At 46.8% G+C, this 27,380-nt stretch overlaps 1 pseudogene; it reads right to left on the bottom strand.

Moving 5' to 3' along the window:
- Window positions 1-6,466: 6,466 nt before the first annotated feature.
- LOC119357692 overlaps window positions 6,467-27,380 on the bottom strand; it is a 41,024-nt pseudogene continuing 20,110 nt past the window's right edge.

Raw genomic sequence — 27,380 nt, 5'->3', positions numbered from 1 at the left:
CCAGGGTATAAGATACCGGTTCGGTTGCTAAGTGTTAGTAACTCGAAATAAAAGCTACGGCATAAACGGAGACTAGCTAAAGGTGAGCTGACAATATGTGTTGGAAGTGTTTCCAATGTTGATATGATCAAGCATCGCACGCTCCCTCTACCATCGAGATTTGGTGTTTGCGTTGAGCATAGACATAATTGGATTATGTCTATAGCAATACGGTTATTCATTTAAAGAGAATAATGGTTACTCTATTTATTTGAATAATACCTTCAATGGTCTTGCACCTAAAATGAATGGTTCATTGAAATCTCGATCGTAGTGATACACATGTTCATGCCAAAAGATAGTAATGATAGTACCACCTATTTGTGGCACTGCCACGTAAGTCATATCGGTATAAAATGCATGAAGAAGCTCCATGTTGATGGATCTTTGGACTCACTCATTTTTGAAAAGTTTGAGACATGCGAACCATGTCTATTGGTATATATGCATGAAGAAACTCCATGCAAATGGACCGTTTGAACTCACTTGATTTTGAATCACTTGAGATATGCAAATCATACCACATGGGCAAGATGACTGAAAAGCCTCGGTTTCAGTAAGATGGAACAAGATAGCAACTTGTTGGAAGTAACACATTTTGATGTGTGTAGTCCAATGAGTGCTGAGGCATGCAGTGAATATCATTATGTTCTTACTTCACAGATGATTCGAGTAGATGTTGAATATATTTACTTGATGAAACACAAGTCTGAATTATTGAATGGTTCAAGTAATTTCAGAGTAAAGTTGAAGATCATCATGACAAGAGGATAAAATGTCTATGATAAGATCATAGAGATGAGTATCTGAGTTACGAGTTTTGGCACACAATTAAGACATTGTGGAAATTGTTTCGCAATTAATACCGCCTGGAACACCATAGTGTGATGGTGTGTCCGAACATCATAACTGCACCCTATTGGATATGATGCATACCATGATGTCTCTTATCGAATTACCACTATCGTTCATGGGTTAGGCATTAGAGACAACCACATTCACTTTAAATAGGGCACCACGTAATTCCGTTGAGATGACACCGTATGAATTATGGTTTAGAGAAACCTAAGTTGTCGTTTCTTAAAAGTTTGGGGCTACGACGCTTATGTGAAAAAGTTTCAGGCTGATAAGCTAGAACCCAAGCCGGATAAATGCATCTTCATAGGACACCCAAAACAGTTGGGTATAACTCCTGTCTCAGATCCAAAAGCAATAAAGGATTGTTTCTTGAATCAGGTCCTTTCTCGAGGAAAGGTTTCTCTCGAAAGAGTTGAGTGGGAGGATGGTCGAGACTTGATGAGGTTATTGAATCATCTCTTCAACTAGTGTGTGGCAGGGCACAGGAAGTTGTTCCTGTGGCACCTACACCAATTGAAGTGGAAGCTTATGATATTGATCATGAAACTTCGGATCAAGTCACTACCAAACCTTGTGGGATGACAAGGATGCGTACTACTTCAGAGTGGTACGTAATCCTGTCTTGGAAGTCATGTTGCTGGACAACAATGAACCTACGAGCTATGGAGAAGCGATGGTGGGCCCGGATTCCGATAAATGGCTCGAGGCCATAAAATCCGAGAACGGATCCATGGACTTTGGTGGACTTGCCCGATGATCGGCAAGCCATTAAGATAAATGGATCTTTAAGAAGAAGACGGACGTGGATGGTAATGTCACCGTCCATGAAGCTCGACTTGTGGCGAAAAGTTTTTCACAAGTTCAAGGAGTTGACTACGATGAGATTTTCTCATCCGTAGCGATGCTTAAAGTCCGTCGGATTCATGTTAGCATTAGCTGTATTTATGAAATCTGGCAGATGGATATCAAAACGAGTTTCCTTACCAGTTTTCGTGAGGAAAGGTTGTATATAATACAATCAGAAAGTTTTTGTCGATCCTAAGGATGCTAAAAGGTATGCTAGCTCCAGCGATCCTTCTAAGGACTGGAGTGAGCATCTCGGAGTTGGAATGTATGCTTTGATGATGATCAAAGATTTTGGGTTTGTACAAAGTTTATGAGAAACTTGTATTTCCAAAGAAGTAAGTGGGAGCACTATAGAATTTCTGATGAGTATATGTTGTTGACATATTGATGATCAGAAATGATGTAGAATTTCTAGAAAGCATATAGGGTTATTTGAAAGGTGTTTTTCAATAGAAAACCTGGATTAAGCTACTTGAGCATTAAGCATCAAGATCTATAAGGATAGATCAAAACGCTTAATGGTACTTTCAAATGAGCACATACCTTGACATGATCTTGAAGGTGTTCAAGATGAACCAGTCATAGAAGGAGTTCTTGCCTGAGTTGTAAGGTACGAAGTTAAGACTTAAAGCTCGACCACGGCAGAATAGAGAGAAAGGACGAAGGTCGTCCCCTATGCTTTAGACGTAGGCTCTACAGTATGCTATGCTGTGTACCGCACCGAAAGTGTGCCTTGCCATGAGTCAGTCAAGGGGTACAAGAGTGATCCATGAATGGATCATAGGACAGCGGTCAAAGTTATCCTTAGTAACTAGTGGACTAAGGAATTTTCTCGATTATGGAGGTGGTAAAAGAGTTCGTCGTAAAGGGTTACGTCGATGCAAGCTTAACACCTATCCGGATAGCTCTGAGTAGAGATACCGGATACGTATAATGGAGCAACAATTTAGAATAGCTCCAAGTAGAACAGTTATTTGGAATAGCTCCAAATAGAGCGTGGTAGCTACATCTAGGAGATGACATAGAGATTTGTAAAGCACACACGGATCTGAAAGGTTCAGACCCGTTGACTAAAACCTCTCTCACAAGCAACATGATCAAACATAAAACTCATTGAGTGTTAATCACATAGTGATGTGAACTAGACTACTGACTCTAGTAAACTCTTGGGTATTAGTCACATGGCGATGTGACCTGTGAGTGTTAATCACATGACGATGTGAACTAGATTATTGACTCTAGTGCAAGTGGGAGACTGTTGGAAATATGCCCTAGAGGCAATAATAAAAGTATTATTATTATATTTCCTTGTTCATGATAATTGTCTTTTATTCATGCTATAACTGTATTATCCGGAAATCGTAATACACGTGTGAATACATAGACCACAATATGTCCCTAGTGAGCCTCTAGTTGACTAGCTCGTTGTGATCAATAGATAGTCATGGTTTCCTGGCTATGGACATTGGATGTCGTTGATAACGGGATCACATCATTAGGAGAATGATGTGATGGACAAGACCCAATCCTAAGACTAGCACAAAAGATCGTGTAGTTCATTTGCTAGAGCTTTGCCAATGTCAAGTATCTCTTCCTTCGACCATGAGAGCGTGTAACTCCTGGATACCGTAGGAGTTCTTTGGGTGTATCAAACGTCACAACGTAACTGGGTGACTATAAAGGTGCACTACAGGTATCTCCGAAAGTATCTATTGTTTTATGCGGATCGAGACTGGGATTTGTCACTACGTGTAAACGGAGAGGTATCTCTGGGCCCACTCGGTAGGACATCATCATATGCGCAATGTGACCAAGGAGTTGATCAGGGGATGATGTGTTACGGAACGAGTAAAGTGACTTGCTGGTAACGAGATTGAACAAGGTATTGGATACCGACGATCGAATCTCGGGCAAGTAACATACCGATAGACAAAGGGAATTGAATACGGGATTGATTAAGTCCTTGACATCGTGGTTCATCCGATGAGATCATCGTGGAACATGTGGGAGCCATCATGGATATCCAGATCCCGCTGTTGGTTATTAACCGGAGAACGTCTCGGTCATGTCTACATGTCTCCCGAACCCGTAGGGTCTACACACTTAAGGTTCGATGACGCTAGGGTTATAAAGGAAGTTTGTATGTGGTTACCGAATGTTGTTCGGAGTCCCGGATGAGATCCCGGACGTCACGAGGAGTTCCGGAATGGTCCGGAGGTAAAGATTTATATATGGGAAGTCCTATTTTGGCCACCGGAAAATGTTCGGGATTTTTCGGTATTGTACCGGGAAGGTTCTAGAAGGTTCCGGAGTGGGGCCCACCTGCATGGGGGACCCACATGGACGTGGGTAGTAGGGGCAAGGCCCCACACCCCTGGTCAAGGCGCACCAAGATCCCCCTTAGAAGGAATAAGATCATATCCCGAAGGGATAAGATCAAGATCCCTAAAAAGGGGGGATAACAATCGGTGGGGAAGGAAATAATGAGATTTCTTTCCTCCCACCTTGGCCAACGCCCCAATGGACTTGGAGGGCAAGAAACCAGCCCCTCCACCCCTATATATAGTGGGGAGGCGCATGGGAGCTATACACGAAGTTCTGGCGCAGCCCTTCCCCTCTCCCAAGTCTTCCTCCTCTCCCGCGGTGCTTGGCGAAGCCCTGCAGGATTGCCACGCTCCTCCACCACCACCACGCCGTTGTGCTGCTGTTGGATGGAGTCTTCCTCAACCTCTCCCTCTCTCCTTGCTGGATCAAGGCGTGGGAGACGTCACCGGGCTGTACGTGTGTTGAACGCGGAGGTGCCGTGCGTTCGGCACTTGATCATCGGTGATTTGAATCACGACGAGAATGACTCCTTCAACCCCGTTCACTTGAACGCTTCCGCTTAGCGATCTACAAGGGTATGTAGATGCACTCTCCTTCTACTCGTAGCTGGTTTCTCCATAGATAGATCTTGGTGACGCGTAGGAAAATTTTGAATTTCTGCTACGTTCCCCAACAATTGTTTGGGTGCGAGTTGGGGGAGTTACCTTTCTCTTACTTAGGTATCACGATCCACCATCATAGGCTGACGAACCAAGAACGGAAGTGCGTCGAAGACCGTTTTGAGAAGAAGCTGAGTTGCTGGAAGGGCAAGCTCATGTCATACGGTGGCCGATTAATTTTGATTAACTCGGTACTCACGAGTATGCCTATATTTCTCTTATCGTTCTTTGAAGTCCCTGTTAGTGTCAAGAAACGACTGGACTTTTATCGATCGCGTTTCTTTTGGCAGGGTGATGATTTAAAAAGAAAATACCGGCTAGCTAAATGGGATATCATCTGTAGGCCGAAAGATCAAGGGGGTCTCGGGATAGAGAATCTTGAAGTTAAGAACAGATGTCTCCTTAGTAAGTGGCTCTGGAAACTGTCTTCTGAGACTGATGCCACGTGGGCGCAAATCCTTCGTAGCAAGTACCTCCACATAAAAACTTTGTCCCAGGTTACAGTCAGGCCGACCGACTCGCCTTTTTGGAGAGGACTGATGAAAGTCAAACAGTCCTTTTTTAATAGGACAAAGTTTATTATTGGCAATGGTGCTAGTACGCGATTCTGGGAGGATACTTGGCTCGTAGAGACACCCTTGGCCATTCAATATCCGTCTTTATATCGTATTGTTCAACGACGTGAGGTGTTCGTTGCAACAGGATTTCAATCTATCCCCCTTAATATTCAGTTCAGACGGTCGCTAGCGGGCAATCGTTGGGAATCATGGCTCCATCTAGTTAGGAGACTGATGGAGGTTCAGCTTTCCCAACAACCCAATAAATTACGCTGGAAGTTGGCTAGGTCTGGAGTTTTCACAGTTAAATCAATGTATATTGATGTTATTAATTCGTCCTCCATTCCTACCTCTAAGCATGTTTGGGATGTTAAAGTGCCTTTGAAAATAAAAAGTGTTTATGTGGTTTGTCCATAAACAAGTTATTTTAACCAAGGACAACCTGATAAAGCGTAATTGGACAGGACCTACTAGGTGTAGTTTCTGTGATCGGGATGAGACGATTCAACACCTCTTTTTTGATTGCCCGTTAGCCAAAGTTCTTTGGCGGACAGTCCACATTGCTTTTAAGATTACTCCACCGAACTCGGTCAATGCGTTATTTGGGATATGGCTTAATGGGATTGAGCCAGAACTAGCGCGACATATTCGTGTTGGAGTTTGCGCCTTGCTGTGGTCTATCTGGAATTGCAGAAATGATTTGGTGTTTAACATAATATCACGTATTCACTTTTTGCAGGTTATTTTCTGAGCCACCACACTGATCCGTTCGTGGTCGCTACTCACTCTGACGGAGGACAGGGAGCATTTGGTTACTGGATCTGTCCGCTGGGAGATGGTAGCTCGGAATATCTTCAGCCGGTTTGGATGGCGGTCATGTAATAGGATAGGCAATTAGTTTACCTATCTTTCTTTAGCCAGACGGTCGTGGTTTTTCTTTTTTGGCTAGTGGGTGTTTCTAGCCTTTTTAGCTCTGTGTGAGCTTTCTCTTTTTTGTTTTGTCAGTTGAAGACTTTGGAACCTTGTTCGAATTTTTGTTTGGTTAATAAGATGGCCGCATGCATCTCTCTGATGCAGAGGCCGGGGAACCCTTTTTTTGAAAAAAAAATGACACCTAGACAGCTAAGGATGAGCAACTCTACGTACAAAATTGGAATATCAAACAAAGCACGATTTAATAAAGAAGGAAGTGAAAACCACACACATCAGATCAATAACAATCGAGGCACATCGTTCAAACGAGATACACAACGGTAAAAACGAGATAGACAACAGTAAAAAGGAGTTCTGCCGAACGTGAAGCGTGCAGCGGCGTTGTGGTAGCCCGCCACGCGGAGCACGTCGCCGACGCGGTACCGGTTGAGCCCCGCGTAGGTGGTGATCACCAGCTAGTACTCCCGCCCAGCCTCCACGCGGGCGAGGTCCACCAGCCGGGCCGCGTCACCTTCAGCCTCCACGGCCTCTCCTGTGGTCGCGTCGTCCACGCGGAGGAACTCGAGGTAGGCCTAGTTGGGCATGATGGTGTAGCCGTGTAGGACACGTCGGTCGGGTTGCACAGCGGCTGAAGATTGATGCCGAAGTAGCACTCGGAGGACGCGTAGGAGATGGACACCAACGGCAGGCCGCCGGCGTAGTATTCCAAGGCCGGAACGTACTGCGCCATGGCGCCGGTGACGATGGCCTCGAGGTACCTCGCGTTGGGCCAGATGCGCGGGACGATGCCGGCCCATTCGCCCGTGCGGCACTCATCCCGGACGAGCTGGGCGAGCTCGGGGTCCGGGCGGCGGAGCATGCCGGCAACCGCCTCGCGCACCGACGCGTCGCTCACGCACGGGGCGAGCGTGCCGGCCTCGATGTCGGTGGCGAGCTGCTCCCAGTTGAGCTGGAGGAAGCGAATGACGCGCAGCAGGGGTGCCAGCCAGGGCCCTGGCCCTCCTGACATCAGAGATTTAGGCCTAATATGAACAGTAACAATGATTTTTTTTACTAAAATGGGGTTTTTTAATGGATTGGCCCGCCTCAACAAGCTTCAACAATACTCGGCCCCCCTTGTCCGATTTTTTCTGGCTCCGCCACTGGGCAGGTAGGCCGGAGGCGAACGCGGCGCCGACGCGGAGGACGTCGCGGCGCTGGCACAGGCCGCACACCATCTGCGCGTACATGCTCTGGGACGTGTCCGCGCAGAGCAAGGCCGCCCTCGGGCTCGTGTGGTCGCGCAAGGGGTCCTTGAACTGCTCGCTCTTGCAAATGCTTGTCAGCATCGGCCACGCCGTCAGCCCGCCCGGCGTCTTGGTCTCCGACTTGACGAAGAGAAAGTACAGCCCCTTCCCCTTGTCAAGCCCAGGGAAGTGCCTGCACATTCAGGACGATACATTCAGCACCACCATCACTCGGTCTGTGCTTTGCATGGAGTATATATCAGTGGACTCACAAGTTCATGACTGCCTTAAGGAGACCGAAGGGAAGCTGCCGTCGGCGGCCCTCCTCCGCGATGCTGGGAATCAGCTTGCGCTCGCTGCCGGAGGTGCCCATTAGTGCAGAACCGGGCTTTAGCGTAAGGGCCTTTAGTGCCGGTTCCGCAACCGGCATTAAAGAGTGGAGACTAAAGCCCCCCACTACCGGTTCGTCATGAACCGATGCTAAACTGTCACCACGTGGCATGAGCCAGGCCCGGGTGCGGGTAGACCATTAGTACCGATTGGTAATATCAACCAGTACTAAATGTTTGGGAGATTTTGGTTTTATCTTTTGTGTTTTCTTTAATTTTATGTTTTCCATTTAATTCTTTTTCGTTTGTTGATATTTTATAATACTACATATTGTGCGTGTTATGCATATATATATATAAATAGAATTTCTCGTAGAATCGATCATATATATATATACATATCATCGAATGTCTCGCACCACCATATTCACACATACACATGCATGTACGTGTATATATATACAATTTAGTATATACAATTTCTCCTACATGGAGGCATTAGTGCGGTAGCTGGTAATGGAATTCTTCTCTAGAATCTATGACTTGGTTGAGAAAAAATCCCGCTATTTCCTCTGCAATTGCTCGTACGTGATTCATTGGTAGGAGCTTCTGCCGCACCTTATTGAACTGTTAAGAAGGAGATCAATATGCATGTATTAGTTGTGTGACTAGATATCGATAATGATGTAAAAATTGTATATAGTGTGTTCTGGCAAACGTACACATATCTGTCTATCAGATGTGCTCCTTTGGGATCTCATCATGCGAATGTTCTTGCAAACGTAGTATGCATATAAATCATTCCCCGACTCCTGCTTCATGGCCTGTACGAGAATAGAGTTCAATCAGATAATAATTAATCAAGCCTGATAATTAACGTTATTGAAACTATAGAATTAAAGAGAATGCATGGTAGCTAGCTATAGTACTACTTAATTAATTACCATGGATCGATACCAATACAGTTTATCTCTGAACGGGCCTGGAACGTCTTCGATGAACTTTTGCCAAGCCCTGCCGGCCCGCCGGCAAAGAAAATGAATAAATGAGTTATTAATTAGTTGATATCAGGACATATATATAATGAGATTGAAATTACCTGTTGACTATCCCCTTCATGATTGAGTACTCTTTAGCTTCTTTAAGCAGTGAGTCCAGTACTTCAACTTTTCCTTCTTTAACTTTAATGTCTATCAAGATCCAGTGAAACCTGCATTCGCACTTTAATGTCTAGCAAGATCCAGTGGTATCTAGCTAGTAACAAAAACAGAATTTGTAGTATAAGACAGTGTGGACTCACTGAAAGTTGTAACGAAGTAGTATATCTGCATTGCTATTGAGGCGCTTCAAGAACTCTAGCATGTTATTCTCTACTTCTTGTTTATAACGTTCATATGACCATGTCTCTTCATTAATGGTATTTGGGTCAATGAACCCAATGCCATGATGTCCAGCTTTTCTCATTTCGAACATCTTCATCCTGCATAATATCACAGAAAAAATATAGTCAGGTTAATTACAGGTAATGATCGACGAGAGCACTACAACTAGCTTGAGACTTAAATTACAGAAAGAAATCACTTACAGACAATAGCAACTGACGATAGATTTGTCGAGTGCGTCATAATTGAATAACTGAAACAGTTCTGTATACTCAATAGACAGAGCTAGCTTATGGAAGTAATCCTCTTCCTTGACTTTCACCATGAGGGATTGTAGATTGTGGGTCTTGCAAATTTTCATGTACCATTGATGCAATTCATACATTCTTGTTGGGAGGTTCTTGACCTCCTCGGGCTTGACCAAAGGTTCACCGCGGACATATTTCCGTTTTATTTCCTCCTCTCTAAGCGGAGACATGGGCTCGATCTCGAGGAATTGTCCAACAGTCATACCGAGCATTTCAGCCTGCATTATATACTCCTCGGTTATTACCAGATTGCCCAGCTAGGGAACATTAATGGTTTGCCCACATATATATAGGGTGTCCGTACTCTTATGTGTTGTTGGCACAACAAGCGGGGGGATCAATTGTGTCGCCTGTTCTCCAGATGGGGAACGGTTTTCCCGCATTTTTTGCCAGCTGCTTGGCTCGAGCTCGAGCTCGACTCCTTCTGTACTCGTGCTCGATGTGCCTTCCTGATTTGGTGCTCATAGTCTGAGCAGGGCCGGTTGATGGGGTCATGTACCTAGGGTAGGGTCATGAACCTTATCTAAGTACCTTACCCAAGGACACCCTTAGAAGAGGTCGCCTTCCAGTCGACCAACGAGGGACTCACTCGACTGACTTGAAGGACTCGACCATGAAGACTCACTCGACCACCAGAAGGTCAAGAGGCACTCTGCACTGCAACGGCCTGTAATTAAGTAGAATTTATGGTAGTAAAGACACTTTATGTGAGGCGTTATCAGTAACGCCCCGGACTTAACTCACCTTAAACCCTCTCCTACGTGGGCTGACTGGGGTCCCGGCGCACTCTATATAAGCCACCCCCCTCCACAGGTAGAGGGGTTCGGCACCTTGTAACTCATATACTCATAATCCACTCGACCGCCTCCGGGCTCCGAGACGTAGGGCTATTACTTCCTCTGAGAAGGGCATGAACTCGTACATCCCTTGTGTTTACAACCTCTCCATAGCTAGGACCTTGCCTCTCCATACCTACCCCCCACTCTACTGTCAGGCTTAGAACCACGACAGTTGGCGCCCACCTTGGGGCAGGTGTTTTAGCGATTTTGTGGAGAAGTTGCGATTCTTCCGAGTACTTTCATCATGGTGGCTGCTGGAGTTTTGGTCGAGGGTCGAGAGGTCTGTCTCGGCACTCTCACCTTCATCGCCGACGATTCCGCCTGGCTCCAGGAGGCTCCACTCGACGTTGATGCGCTCCCCGTCCGCGATGCGACGCATTTTCGCGCATGTGTCCGCGGCGTTCTGCTGCGGCAACCGTCGACCCCGTATCGGATGACTCCTCCATCGTCCACCCTCCCAGTCTCCCGCCAGCGCAAGCGCTCGGGCCGGTCGAGGCTTCAGCGATGGGTGAGGCACGCGGTGGCTCGCCAGTCGGCCACCATCCAAGTTGCGGCAATCGAGCCCGACGAATCTCTCTACGGCTTGTTCGATCTGTCGACTGGCTCCGTAGGGACTGCATCCGAGTGCGATAGCAGTGATCCAGCGGCGGAAATCTTGATGGTCGACGGGCCCCGCAGTCCCCCTGGCTTCGCCCGTGATGATGGAGCAGGTGACGGAGGCGACCCCGCACGAGGCCACGAAGAGTACCAGCTCGAGCCACTCGACTCTCTGCAAAGAGAGGAACTTCGCCGCAGGAACGTGGATGCCCTGCGTACTCCCATCGCAGGAGAAACCCCCGAGGCTCGTGCCTTGGAGGAGGCACGTCTGGCCAATTTGGCCGAACGCACTCGACTGGAGAATCTTCAGCGAGCACTCGACGAGCGCGCGCGGCAACGAGTTCCCGACACCAGGCGACGTCAACTCTTCCCGCCGACTCAGGTATATCGAACCCCAATCCAGAATTTAGCAGCTGCGACCCGTATAGCAGAGTCCATCCAGCCTTCTCAGTCGGAAGCTGGCAGAGGTTTGATGCAGATCAGGGATCTGCTCCGGGCAGCAGGAGATCAGAATTCAGCCGTGTCTCAGTCGCGCAACAGAATTCACAGTCGATCCATCACTGCGAATACGGTTCAGTCGGCTCACAGTCCCAGATCGCCTCCGTGGCGTGAGGGGCACGAGAATCGGCGAGGCCAATATGGTGACCGACTCGACCGAGATGATAGGCGTCGAGTGCCCCATTCCCCTCCGAGGGGTGGGTCTTACGCTCCTCGGCAGCAAGATGACAGGCGTCAGTTCAGTACAGGGCGAAGGGTTCCAGTCGACCCCAGAGAACCAGGCTTCGACGCGCGATCCATTATCGTGCAAGGTTTGGTCGACCGGAACAGAGCCCATCGAGGCGGACTCGACAGAGATGCACCCACAAGCAGTCGAGTGCATGTTTCTGGTCCTGAATGTTTCAGCAGAGCTATCAGAGCCGCAGTTATCCCTCCCAATTTCAGGTTGGCAACAGGAGTCAGCAAGTTCACTGGTGAGTCTAAGCCTGAAACTTGGCTTGAAGACTACCGAGTGGCAGTTCGGATTGGTGGTGGGAACGACGAGGTGGCCATGAAGCATTTGCCCCTCATGCTGGAAGGTTCTGCCAGGGCATGGTTGACTCAATTACCTCCTAGCAGCATTTACACTTGGGAAGATCTGTCCCGAGTGTTCATCAGAACGTTTGAAGGAACTTGCAAGCGACCAGCTGGATTGACAGAGTTGCAAGTCTGCGTACAGAAGGCTAATGAGACTCTCAGAGAGTATATTTTGAGATGGATCACTTTGCACCACACTGTGGAGAATGTGTCTGATCATCAGGCAGTCTGCGCCTTCAAAGATGGCGTCAAGAACAGAGAACTGAGTTTGAAGTTTGGTCGAACCGGTGACATGACCTTGAGTCGGATGATGGAGATTGCTACCAAGTACGCCAACGGCGAAGAAGAAGACCGACTCCGAAGCGGCAAGCACAAGCCGAGTCAGTCGGAAAAAGGAAACACCAGTCGGAAACAGAAGCGGAAGGCTGAACCGGCAGCTCCTGGAGAGGCTCTGGCCGTGACTCAGGGAAAGTTTAAGGGGAAACCAAAAGGATCCTGGAACCCCAAGAAGGTAAAGGATAAAGAAGGGAACGATGTAATGGATATGCCATGTCACATCCACACGAAGAAAGACGAAGAGGGGAATATCATCTACCCGAAGCACACCACTCGCCAATGTCGACTCCTGATCCAGCAGTTTCAGGGAAAACAGTCTAAGGACAAGGAGAAGGAGTCGGACAAGGCCGAAGACAAGGAGGTCAGTGAGGAAGGATATCCGCATATCAACTCCACTCTGATGATCTTTGCAGATGTGGAAAGCAGGAGTCGACTGAAAGTCATTAACCGAGAGGTGAACATGGTTGCCCCAGCAAAAGCAAATTATCTGAAATGGTCCCAAATACCCATCACATTCGATCAATCTGATCATCCGACTCATATTGCCACCCCTGGGAGGCAAGCTTTGGTGGTCGATCCAGTTGTCGAAGGCACTCGACTGACAAAAGTGCTGATGGACGATGGAAGCGGGCTGAATTTGTTGTATGCAGACACACTGAAAGGAATGGGCATTCCGATGTCCCGACTGAGCACTAGTAACATGAGCTTTCATGGAGTTATACCAGGGAAGAAAGCCGAGTCACTCGGCCAAATAGCTTTGTGTTGGAAATATGCCCTAGAGGCAATAATAAATTGATTATTATTATATTTCCTTGTTCATGATAATCGTTTATTATCCATGCTAGAATTGTATTGATAGGAAACTCAGATACATGTGTGGATACATAGACAACACCATGTCCCTAGTAAGCCTCTAGTTGACTAGCTCGTTAATCAATAGATGGTTACGGTTTCCTGACCATGGACATTGGATGTCGTTGATAACGGGATCACATCATTAGGAGAATGATGTGATGGACAAGACCCAATCCTAAGCCTAGCACAAGATCATGTAGTTCGTATGCTAAAGCTTTTCTAATGTCAAGTATCATTTCCTTAGACCATGAGATTGTGCAACTCCCGGATACCGTAGGAGTGCTTTGGGTGTGCCAAACGTCACAACGTAACTGGGTGGCTATAAAGGTACACTACGGGTATCTGTGAAAGTGTCTGTTGGGTTGGCACGAATCGAGATTGGGATTTGTCACTCCGTGTAAACGGAGAGGTATCTCTGGGCCCACTCGGTAGGACATCATCATAATGTGCACAATGTGACCAAGGGGTTGATCACGGGATGATGTGTTACGGAACGAGTAAAGAGACTTGCCGGTAACGAGATTGAACAAGGTATCGGTATACCGACGATCGAATCTCAGGCAAGTACCATACCGCTAGACAAAGGGAATTGTATACGGGATTGATTGAGTCCTTGACATCGTGGTTCATCCGATGAGATCATCGTGGAACATGTGGGAGCCAACATGGGTATCCAGATCCCGCTGTTGGTTATTGACCGGAGAACATCTCGGTCATGACTACATGTCTCCCGAACCCGTAGGGTCTACACACTTAAGGTTCGATGATGCTAGGGTTATAAAGGAAGTTTGTATATGGTTACCGAATGTTGTTCGGAGTCCCGGATGAGATCCCGGACGTCACGAGGAGTTCCGGAATGGTCCGTAGGTAAAGATTTATATATAGGAAGTCCTGTTTCGGCCATCGGGACAAGTTTTGGGGTCATCGGTATTGTACCGGGACCACCGGAAGGGTCCCGGGGGCCCACCTGCCCCGGGGGGCCACATGGGCTGTAGGGGGTGCGCCTTGGCCTACATGGGCCAAGGGCACCAGCCCCTAGAGGCCCATGCGCCAAGATATAGGAAAAAGGGGAGAGTCCTAAAAGGGGAAGGCACCTCCGAGGTGCCTTGGGGAGGATGGACTCCTCCCCCCTCCTTAGCCGCACCCCTTCCTTGGAGGAGGGGGCAAGGCTGCGCCTCCCCCCTCTCCCCTGCCCCTATATATAGTGGAGGGGAGGGAGGGCATCCATACCCGAGCCCTTGGCGCCTCCCTCCCTCCCGTGACACCTCCTCCTCTCCCGTAGGTGCTTGGCGAAGCCCTGCAGGATTGCCACGCTCCTCCATCACCACCACGCCGTTGTGCTGCTGCTGGATGGAGTCTTCCTCAACCTCTCCCTCTCTCCTTGCTGGATCAAGGCGTGGGAGACATCGTCGAGCTGTACGTGTGTTGAACGCGGAGGTGCCGTCCGTTCGGCACTAGGATCATCGGTGATCTGAATCACGACGAGTACGACTCCATCAACCCCGTTCACTTGAACGCTTCCGCTTAGCGATCTACAAGGGTATGTAGATGCACTCTCCTTCTACTCGTTGCTGGTCTCTCCATAGATAGATCTTGGTGTTACGAAGGAAAAATTTTGAATTTCTGCTACGTTCCCCAACAGTGGCATCATGAGCTAGGTCTATTGCGTAGATTCTTTGCACGAGTAGAACACAAAGTAGTTGTGGGCGTCGATATTGTTCAATATGCTTGCCGTTACTAGTCTTATCTTGATTCGGCGGCATCGTGGGATGAAGCGGCCCGGACCAACCTTACACGTACGCTTACGTGAGACCGGTTCCACCGACAAACATGCACTAGTTGCATAAGGTGGCTGGCGGGTGTCTGTCTCTCCCACTTTAGTCAGATCGGATTCGATGAAAAGGGTCCTTATGAAGGGTAAATAGCAATTGGCATATCACGTTGTGGTTCATGCGTAGGTAAGAAACGTTCTTGCTAGAAACCCATAGCAGCCACGTAAAACATGCAAACAACAATTAGAGGACGTCTAACTTGTTTTTGCAGGGTATGCTATGTGATGTGATATGGCCAAAAAGGATGTGATATGTGATGTATGAGATTGATCATGTTCTTGTAATAGGAATCACGACTTGCATGTCGATGAGTATGACAACCGGCAGGAGCCATAGGAGTTGTCTTTATTTATTTGTGACCTGCGTGTCAACTTAAACGTCATGTAATTACTTTACTTTATTGCTAACCGTTAGCCATAGTAGTAGAAGTAATAGTTGGCGAGGCAACTTCATGAAGACACGATGATGGAGATCATGATGATGGAGATCATGGTGTCATGCCGGTGACGATGATGATCATGGAGCCCCGAAGATGGAGATCAAAAGGAGCAAAGTGATGATGGCCATATCATGTCACTATTTGATTGCATGTGATGTTTATCATGTTTATGCATCTTATTTGCTTAGAACGACGGTAGTAAATAAGATGATCCCTTACAACAATTCCAAGAAGTGTTCTCCCCTAACTGTGCACCGTTGCGACAGTTCGCTGTTTCAAAACATCACGTGATGATCGGGTGTTTTATTCAGACGTTCAAATACAACGGGTGTTGACGAGCCTAGCATGTACAGACATGGCCTCGGAACACACGCGAAACACTTAGGGTTAACTTGACGAGCCTAGCATGTACAGACATGGCCTCGGAACACGGAGACCGAAAGGTCGAACATGAGTCGTATAGAAGATACGATCAACATGAAGATGTTCACCGATGATGACTAGTCCGTCTCACGTGATGATCGGACACGGCCTAGTCTGACTCGGATCATGTAATCACTTAGATGACTAGAGGGATGTCTATCTAAGTGGGAGTTCATAAGATGAACTTAATTATCCTGAACATAGTCAAAAGGTTTTTGCAAATTATGTCGTAGCTCACGCTATAGTTCTACTGTTTAGATATGTTCCTAGAGAAAGTTTAGTTGAAAGTTGATAGTAGCAATTATGCGGACTAGGTCCGTAAACTGAGGATTGTCCTCATTGCTTCATAGAAGTCTTATGTCCTTAATGCACTGCTCAGTGTGCTGAACCTCGAACGTTGTCTGTGGTTGTTGCGAACATCTGACATACATGTTTTGATAACTACATGATAGTTCAGTTAAACGGTTTAGAGTTGAGGCACCAAAGACGTTTTTGAAACATCGCGAAACATATGAGATGTTTTGAGGGCTGAAATTGGGATTTCAGGCTCGTGCCCATGTCAAGAGGTATAAGACCTCCGATGACTTTCTTAACCTGCAAACTAAGGAGAAAAGCTCAATTGTTGAGCTTGTGCTCAGATTGTCTGAGTACAACAATCATTTGAATCGAGTGGGAGTTGATCTTCCAGATAAGACAGTGATGGTTCTCCAAAGTCATTGCCACCAAGCTGTTAGAGCTTCGTGATGAACTATAACATATCAGGGATAGATATGATGATCCTTGAGGTATTCGCGATGTTTGACACCGCGAAAGTAGAAATCAAGAAGGAGCATCAATTGTTGATGGTTGGTGAAACCACTAGTTTCAAGAAGGGCAAGGGCGAGAAGGGATACTTCATGAAACGGAAAATCAGCTGCTGCTCTAGTGAAGAAACCCAAGGTAAAACCCAAACCCGAGACTAAGTGCTTCTGTAATAAGGGGAACAACCACTAGAGCAGAATTACCCTAGATACTTGGTAGATAAGAAGGCTGGCAAGGTCGATAGAAGTATATTGGATATACATTGTGTTAATGTGTACTTTGCTAGTACTCCTAGTAGCACCAGGGTATTAGATACCGGTTCGGTTGCTAAGTGTTAGTAACTCGAAACAAAAGGCTACGGAATAAACGGAGACTAGCTAAAGGTGAGCTGACGATATGTGTTGGAAGTTTTTCCAAGCTTGATATGATCAAGCATCGCACGCTCCCTCTACCAAAGAGATTGGTGTTAAACCTAAATAATTGTTATTTGGTGTTTGCGTTGAGCATAGACATGATTGGATTACGTCTATCACAATACGGTTATTCATTTGAGGAGAATAATGGTTACTCTGTTTATTTGAATAATACCTTCAATGGTCTTACACCTAAAATGAATGGTTTATTAAATCTCGATCGTAGTGATACACATGTTCATGCCAAAAGATAGTAATGATAGTACCACCTACTTGTGGCACTGCCACGTAAGTCATATCGGTATAAAACGCATGAAGAAGCTCCATATTGATGGATCTTTGGGCTCACTCGTTTTTGAAAAGTTTGAGACATGCGAACCATGTCTATTGGTGTATATGCATGAAGAAACTCCATGCAAATGGACCGTTTTGACTCACTTGATTTTGAATCACTTGGGACATGCAAATCATACCACATGGGCAAGATGACTGAAAAGCCTCGTTTTCAGTAAGATGGAACAAGATAGCAACTTGTTGGAAGTAACACATTTTGATGTGTGCAGTCCAATGAGTGCTGAGGCATGCAGTGAATATCCTTATGTTCTTACTTCACAGATGATTCGAGTAGATGTTGAGTATATTTACTTGATGAATCACGAGTCTGAATTATTGAAAGGTTCAAGTAATTTCAAGTGAAGTAGAAGATCATTGTGACAAGAGGATAAAATGTCTATGATACGGTCATAGAGATGAATATCTGAGTTACGAGTTTTGGCACACAATTAAGACATTGTGGAAATTGTTTCATAATTAATACCGGCTGGAACACCATAGTGTGATGGTGTGTCCGAACATCATAGTTGCACCCTATTGGATATGGTGCGTACCATGATGTCTCTTATCGAGTTACCACTATCGTTCATGGGTTAGGCATTAGAGACAACCACATTCACTTTAAAATAGGGCACCACATAATTTCGTTGAGATGACACCGTATGAACTATGGTTTGGAGAAACCTAAGTTGCCGTTTCTTGAAAGTTTGGGGCTGCGACGCTTATGTGAAAAGGTTTCAGGTTGATAAGCTCGAACCCAAAGCAGATAAAATGCATCTTCATAGGACACCCAAAACAGTTGGGTATACCTCCTAATTCAGATCCGAAAGCAATATGGATTTTTTCTAGAATCGGGTCCTTTCTCGAGGAAAGGTTTCTCTCGAAAAGTTGAGTGGGAGGATGGTGGAGACTTGATGAGGTTATTGAATCGTCACTTCAACAAGTGTGTAGCAGGGCACAGGAAGTTGTTCCTGTGGCACGTACACCAACTGAAGTGGAAGCTTATGATAGTGATCATGAAACTTCGGATCGAGTCACTACCAAACCTCGTGGGAGGACAAGGATGCATACTACTTCAAAGTGGTACGTAACCCTGTCTAGGAAGTCATGTTGCTAGACAACAATGAACCTACGAGCTATGGAGAAGCGATGGTGGGCCCGGATTCCGATAAATGGCTCGAGGCCATATAATCCGAGAGAGGATCCATGTATGAAAACAAAGTGTAGACTTTGGCAGAACTACTTGATGGTCGTAAGGCTGTTAGGTACATATGGATTTTAAAAGGAAGATGGACAATGATGGTAAGTGTCACCATTGAGAAAGCTCGACTTGTCGTTAAGATGTTTTTCGACAAGTTCAAGGAGTTGACTACGATGAGACTTTCTCACTCGTAGCGATGCTAAGAGTCTGTTGGAATTATATTAGCAATTACTGCATTATTTATGAAATCTTGCAGATAGGATGTCAAAACATTGTTTCCTCGACGATTCTTGAGGAAAGGTTGTATGTGATACAACCGGAAGGTTTTGTCTATCCTGAAATATGCTAATAAGTATGCAAAGCTCCAGCAATCCTTCTGAGGACTGGAGTGAGCATCTCGGAGTTGGAATGTATGCTTTGATGATGATCAAAGATTTTGGGTGTATACAAAGTTTATGAGAAACTTGTATTTCCAAAGAAGTGAGTGGGAGCACTATAGAATTTCTGATGAGTATATGTTGTTGACATATTAATGATCAGAAATGACGTAGAATTTCTGGAAAGCATATAGGGTTATTTGGAAAGTGTTTTCAATGGAAAACCTGGATTAAGCTACTTGAACACTGAGCATCAAGATCTATAAGGATAGATCAAAACGCTTAATAGTACTTTCAATTGAGCACATGCCTTGATGTGATCTTGAAGGTGTTCAAGATGGATCAGTCAAAGAAGGAGTTCTTGCCTGAGTTGTAAGGTATGAAGTTAAGACTTAAAGCTCGACCATGGCAGAATAGAGAGAAAGGAACGAAGATCGTCCCCTATGCTTAAGACATAGGCTCTACAGTATGCTATGCTGTGTACTGCACCTGAAGTGTGCTTTACCATGAGTCAGTCAAGGGGTACAAGAGTGATCCAAGAATGGATCACAGGACAGCGATCAAAGTTATCCTTAGTAACTAGTGGACTAAGGAATTTTCTCAATTATGGAGGTGGTAAAAGAGTTCGTCGTAAAGGGTTACGTCGATGCAAGATTAACACCTATCCGGATAGCTCTGAGTAGAGATACCGGATACGTATAATGGAGCAACAATTTAGAATAGCTCCAAGTAGAACAGTTATTTGGAATAGCTCCAAATAGAACGTGGTAGCTGCATCTAGGAGATGACATAGAGATTTGTAAAGCACACATGGATCTGAAAGGTTCAGACCCGTTGACTATAACCTCTCTCACAAGCATAACATGATCAAACCCAGAACTCATCGAGTGTTAATCACATGGTAAATGTGAACTAGATTATTGACTCTAGTAAACTCTTTGGGTGTTAGTCACATGGGGATGTGACCTTGAGTGTTAATCACATATCGATGTGAACTAGATTATTGACTCTAGTGCAAGTGGGAGACTGTTGGAAATATGCCCTAGAGGCAATAATAAATTGATTATTATTATATTTCCTTATTCATGATAATCGTTTATTATCCATGCTAGAATTGTATTGATAGGAAACTCAGATACATGTGTGGATACATAGACAACACCATGTCCCTAGTAAGCCTCTAGTTGACTAGCTCGTTAATCAATAGATGGTTACGATTTCCTGACCATGGACATTGGATGTCGTTGATAACGGGATCACATCATTAGGAGAATGATGTGATGGACAAGACCCAATCCTAAGCCTAGCACAAGATCATGTAGTTCGTATGCTAAAGCTTTTCTAATGTCAAGTATCATTTCCTTAGACCATGAGATTGTGCAACTCCCGGATACCGTAGGAGTGCTTTGGGTGTGCCAAACGTCACAACGTAACTGGGTGGCTATAAAGGTACACTACGGGTATCTCTGAAAGTGTCTGTTGGGTTGGCACGAATCGAGATTGGGATTTTGTCACTCCGTGTAAACGGAGAGGTATCTCTGGGCCCACTCGGTAGGACATCATCATAATGTGCACAATGTGACCAAGGGGTTGATCACGGGATGATGTGTTACGGAACGAGTAAAGAGACTTGCCGGTAACGAGATTGAACAAGGTATCGGTATACCGACGTGATCTTGACGTGAGCACATGCCTTGACGTGATCTTGAAGGTGTTCAAGATGGATCAGTCAAAGAAGGAGTTCTTGCCTGAGTTGTAAGGTATGAAGTTAAGACTTAAAGCTCGACCATGGCAGAATAGAGAGAAAGGAACGAAGGTCGTCCCCTATGCTTAAGACATAGGCTCTACAGTATGCTATGCTGTGTACCGCACCTGAAGTGTGCTTTACCATGAGTCAGTCAAGGGGTACAAGAGTGATCCAAGAATGGATCACAGGACAGCGGTCAAAGTTATCCTTAGTAACTAGTGGACTAAGGAATTTTCTCAATTATGGAGGTGGTAAAAGAGTTCGTCGTAAAGGGTTACGTCGATGCAAGCTTAACACCTATCCGGATAGCTCTGAGTAGAGATACCGGATACGTATAATGGAGCAACAATTTAGAATAGCTCCAAGTAGAACAGTTATTTGGAATAGCTCCAAATAGAACGTGGTAGCTGCATATAGGAGATGACATAGAGATTTGTAAAGCACACACGGATCTGAAAGGCTCAGACCCGTTGACTATAACCTCTCTCACAAGCATAACATGATCAAACCCAGAACTCATCGAGTGTTAATCACATGGTAAATGTGAACTAGATTATTGACTCTAGTAAACTCTTTGGGTGTTAGTCACATGGGGATGTGACCTTGAGTGTTAATCACATATCGATGTGAACTAGATTATTGACTCTAGTGCAAGTGGGAGACTGTTGGAAATATGCCCTAGAGGCAATAATAAATTGATTATTATTATATTTCCTTGTTCATGATAATCGTTTATTATCCATGCTAGAATTGTATTGATAGGAAACTCAGATACATGTGTGGATACATAGACAACACCATGTCCCTAGTAAGCCTCTAGTTGACTAGCTCGTTAATCAATAGATGGTTACGGTTTCCTGACCATGGACATTGGATGTCGTTGATAACGGGATCACATCATTAGGAGAATGATGTGATGGACAAGACCCAATCCTAAGCCTAGCACAAGATCATGTAGTTCGTATGCTAAAGCTTTTCTAATGTCAAGTATCATTACCTTAGACCATGAGATTGTGCAACTCCCGGATACCGTAGGAGTGCTTTGGGTGTGCCAAACGTCACAACGTAACTGGGTGGCTATAAAGGTACACTACGGGTATCTCTGAAAGTGTCTGTTGGGTTGGCACGAATCGAGATTGGGATTTGTCACTCCGTGTAAACGGAGAGGTATCTCTGGGCCCACTCGGTAGGACATCATCATAATGTGCACAATGTGACCAAGGGGTTGATCACGGGATGATGTGTTACGGAACGAGTAAAGAGACTTGCCGGTAACGAGATTGAACAAGGTATCGGTATACCTACGATCGAATCTCGGGCAAGTACCATACCGCTAGACAAAGGGAATTGTATACGGGATTGATTGAGTCCTTGACATCGTGGTTCATCCGATGAGATCATCGTGGAACATGTGGGAGCCAACATGGGTATCCAGATCCCGCTGTTGGTTATTGACCGGAGAACATCTCGGTCATGACTACATGTCTCCCGAACCCGTAGGGTCTACACACTTAAGGTTCGATGATGCTAGGGTTATAAAGGAAGTTTGTATGTGGTTACCGAATGTTGTTCGGAGTCCCGGATGAGATCCCGGACGTCACAAGGAGTTCCGGAATGGTCCGGAGGTAAAGATTTATATATAGGAAGTCCTGTTTCGGCCATCGGGACAAGTTTCGGGGTCATCGGTATTGTACCGGGACCACCGGAAGGGTCCCGGGGGCCCACCGGGTGGGGCCACCTGCCCCGGGGGGGGCACATGGGCTGTAGGGGGTGCGCCTTGGCCTACATGGTCCAAGGGCACCAGCCCCTAGAGGCCCATGCGCCAAGATATAGGAAAAAGGGGAGAGTCCTAAAAGGGGAAGGCACCTCCGAGGTGCCTTGGGGAGGATGGACTCCTCCCCCCTCCTTAGCCGCACCCCTTCCTTGGAGGAGGGGGCAAGGCTGCGCCTCCCCCCTCTCCCCTGCCCCTATATATAGTGGAGGGGAGGGAGGGCATCCATACATGAGCCCTTGGCGCCTCCCTCCCTCCCGTGACACCTCCTCCTCTCCCGTAGGTGCTTGGCGAAGCCCTGCAGGATTGCCACGCTCCTCCATCACCACCACGCCGTTGTGCTGCTGCTGGATGGAGTCTTCCTCAACCTCTCCCTCTCTCCTTGCTGGATCAAGGCGTGGGAGACATCGTCGAGCTGTACGTGTGTTGAACGCGGAGGTGCCGTCCGTTCGGCACTAGGATCATCGGTGATCTGAATCACGACGAGTACGACTCCATCAACCCCGTTCACTTGAACGCTTCCGCTTAGCGATCTACAAGGGTATGTAGATGCACTCTCCTTCTACTCGTTGCTGGTCTCTCCATAGATAGATCTTGGTGTTACGAAGGAAAAATTTTGAATTTCTGCTACGTTCCCCAACACTTTGGACGTGGTGTTTGGTGATTCGAAACATTTTCGCAAAGAAAAGTTGATGTTTGAGGTCGTGGATTTTCAGAGTGCATATCATGCCATTTTGGGGAGACCAGCGTACGCACGGTTCATGGCTCGACCATGTTACATGTACCTCAAGTTGAAGATGCCCGGCCCCAAAGGAGTGATCACTGTCACCGGTGATCGGAAAAAGGCAGAAGAGTGCTTTCAGAAGGGCTCAAAGATTTCCGATTCCCAGGTGACAGCGGTCGAGTTCGAGGAATACAAGCAAAATGCAGATCCGAGTGACTTGCTGCGATCCAAGAAACCCGCCACAGAGTCTGCATTTCAGTCGTCCGGTGAGAAGAAGTCTGTTCACATTCACCCGACCGACCCCGATGCAGCTCCGACCCGCATCTCCACAACACTCGACCCAAAATAGGAAGAAGCGCTCATCCAGTTCCTCCGTGAGAACTGGGACATTTTTGCATGGAAGCCCGCTGACATGCCAGGTGTTCCCAGGGGACTGGCTGAGCATCGCCTAAGAGTCGACTCATCTGCAAAACCAGTCAAAGAGCATCTTCGGCGGTCCGCCGTCCAGAAGAGAAAAGCCATTGGTGAGGAAGTGGCTCGACTGTTGGCGGCAGGATTTATCCGAGAGATATACCACTCCGAGTGGCTCGCTAATGTCGTCATGGTTCCTAAGAAGGACAAGTCGCTCCGAATGTGCATTGATTTCAAGCACATCAACCGGGCCTGCCCGAAAGATCATTTTCCTCTCCCTCGCATAGATCAAATTGTTGACTCGACCGCGGGATGCGAGAGACTGTCTTTTCTAGATGCCTACTCCGGGTACCACCAGATCCGTATGTACGGACCCGACGAGGTAAAAACAGCTTTGATCACTCCATTCGGGTGCTTCTGCTATATCACCATGCCATTCGGCCTCAAGAATGCCGGAGCCACATTTATGCGAATGATTCAGAAGTGTCTAATCACTCAAATCAGTCGGAATGTGGAAGCATATATGGATGATATCATTGTCAAGTCACGAAAAGGTTCCGACCTGCTCGCTGATCTCGCCGAAACATTTGCCAACCTCAGAAGGTATGATATCAAGCTCAATCCATCAAAGTGCACATTTGGAGTTCCCGGTGGCAAGTTACTCGGTTTTCTCATTTCCGAACGGGGAATCGACGCTAATCCAGAGAAGATTGGCACAATTCTCCGAATGAAACGCCCTGTGCGAGTGCACGATGTCGAGAAGCTTACTGGATGCTTGGCCGCATTAAGTCGATTCATCTCACGACTCGGTGAAAAGGCATTGCCTCTTTACCGACTGATGAAGAAGACAGACAAGTTCGAGTGGACTCCAGAAGCTGATGCAGCGTTTGCCGAGCTAAAAGCTCTGCTCTCCACCCAGCCGGTGCTTGCTGCTCCAATCAGCAAAGAGCCTCTGTTGCTCTATATCGCAGCCACAGGACAAGTCGTCAGTACTGTGCTTACGGTCGAGCGGGAAGAAGAAAGAAAAGCTCTCAAAGTTCAGCGCCCAGTGTATTATTTGTCTGAAGTCTTGACTCCATCCAAGCAAAGATATCCTCATTATCAGAAGCTTGTGTATGGAATATACATGACCACAAAGAAGGTTGCTCATTATTTTTCTGATCATTCCATCACAGTCGTCAGCGACGCTCCACTATCAGAGATTTTGCACAACAGAGATGCAACTGGTCGAGTGGCCAAATGGGCGATTGAACTTCTTCCCCTTGATATCAAGTTTGAGGCAAAGAAAGCCATTAAGTCCCAGGCAATAGCAGATTTCCTCGCCGAGTGGATTGAACAGCAGCAGCCGACTGAAGTTCACTCGAAGCATTGGACCATGTTCTTTGATGGCTCTAAGATGTTGAATGGTTCCGGTGCTGGGGTTTTCCTGGTTTCCCCCAGAGGAGATAAGCTCAGATATGTGCTCCAGATTCACTTTGATTCCTCCAACAATGAGGCAGAATATGAGGCCCTCTTATATGGGTTGCGCATGGCCATTTCACTCGGCGTCCGTCGCCTGATGGTCTATGGCGACTCGGACTTAGTGGTCAACCAGGTGATGAAGGAGTGGGACGTGAGAAGCCCAGCCATGACTGGATACTGCAGTGCAGTGAGGAAGCTGGAAAAGAAGTTCGAGGGGTTGGAGCTCCATCATATACCCCGACTGAAAAATCAAGCAGCTGATGATCTAGCAAAGATAGGTTCCAAGAGAGAAGCCATTCCGAGTGGTGTGTTCTTGGAGCATATACACACTCCGTCAGTCAAAGAAGATCCTTTCACCGAAGAAACTCCACAGCCCAAGAGTGCCACAGATCCGACTGAGATTGAAGTCCCAGCGGTGGTCGACTTGATCATGGAGGTCTTGGTTGTCATTCCCGACTGGACAGTTCCATATGTCGCGTATATCCATAGGAAAGAGCTTCCGGAGGATGAGGAAGAGGCTCGACAGATCGTCCGTCGATCTAAGGCCTTTACCGTAATCAAAGGACAATTATACAGAGAAAGCGCGACTGGAGTTGGTCAGAAGTGCATAACACCAGAAGAAGGTCGACTCATCCTCAATGATATCCACTCGGGGACCTGTGGTCATCATGCGTCCTCTCGGACCATCGTGGCCAAAGCATACCGAGCCGGATTTTACTGGCCAAAGGCGAATGAGATGGCAAAAGAGATAGTGGATAAGTGCGAGGGATGTCAGTTCTACTCGAATATGTCGCACAAGCCTGCATCGGCTCTGAAGACCATCCCACTTGTCTGGCCTTTCGCAGTATGGGGATTGGACATGGTCGGTCCTTTGAGAACAGGACGAAGCGGCTTCACGCATGTACTGGTGGCAGTCGACAAGTTCACCAAGTGGATCGAGGCTAAACCAATCAAGAACCTTGACACCGGTACTGCTGTTAGCTTCATCAGGGAACTAATATTCAGATATGGAGTCCCGCACAGCATCATTACGGATAATGGGTCGAACTTTGACTCGGAGGAATTCAGAGATTTCTGTAACTCCCAAGGCACACGGGTCGACTACGCTTCAGTCGCCCATCCGCAGTCGAATGGACAAGCAGAGCGAGCTAATGGACTGATTCTTAAGGGATTGAAGCCCCGACTGATGCGTGATCTCAAACACGCGGCTGGAGCTTGGGTCGACGAACTTCCCTCAGTGCTTTGGGGGCTGCGGACCACACCTAATCGGTCGACCGAAAGAACTCCATTCTTCTTGGTCTACGGAGCTGAAGCAGTCTTGCCAAGTGATCTTCTCCACAATGCTCCTCGAGTTGAAATCTACAACGAAGCAGAGGCTGAACAAGCGCGGCAGGACGCAGTCGACCTTTTAGAGGAAGAAAGGGAGATGGCTCTGATCCGGTCGACCATCTACCAACAAGATTTGCGTCGTTTCCACGCCAGAAATGTGAGAGGCGAGCCTTCCAGGAAGGAGATTTAGTTCTCCGAGTGGATCAGCACAAACCACACAAGCTTGCTCCTTCTTGGGAAGGTCCCTTCATCGTCACCAAGGTTCTCCACAACGGGGCGTACCGTCTTTACAACGTCGAGCATAATATCGACGAGCCCCGAGCTTGGAACGCGGAACTACTCCGCCCATTTTATACTTAAGTTTTATCACTCGGATGAGTTGCAATAAAGTACTTCTGTAGTTTATGGACCTCAAAATAATAGTGTCATAGTTCCTCCATAATTTCTGTCACTTTTTATTTTTGTCCAATAAAATTCCCCCTCAGTGGGTGACTTAGCCGCGAATCCGTTTCGCCTAAGTTTGTAAAAATCCTACCGAGTGGTGAGCCAGACTCCCACTCGGAGGCTTAGCTGCGAATCCGTTTCGCCTAAGTTATCAAAATCCTACCGAGCGGTAAGCCAGACTTCCACTCGGAGGCTTAGCTGCAGTCCAAGGACTCGCCTAAGTTTGTCAAAATCCTACCGAGTGAAGAGCAAACCTCTCACTCGGGGGCTTAGCTGCAGTCCAAGCACTCGCCTAAGTTATAAAAATCCTACCGAGTGAAGAGCAACCCTCTCACTCGGAGGCTTAGCTGCAGTGCAAACACTCGCCTAAGTTTGTAAAAATCCTACCGAGTGAAGAGCAAACCTTTCACTCGGGGGCTTAGCTGCAGCCCTGTGCTCGCCTAAGTTTAAAAAATCACGCCGAGTGGCGAGCAATCCTCTCACTCGGGGGCTTAGCTGCAGTCCAAGCACT

This window comes from Triticum dicoccoides, chromosome 2A (genome assembly GCF_002162155.2).
Source record: "Triticum dicoccoides isolate Atlit2015 ecotype Zavitan chromosome 2A, WEW_v2.0, whole genome shotgun sequence".
NCBI lineage: Eukaryota > Viridiplantae > Streptophyta > Magnoliopsida > Poales > Poaceae > Triticum > Triticum dicoccoides.
This window is presented reverse-complemented; position numbering and strand designations above follow the sequence as displayed.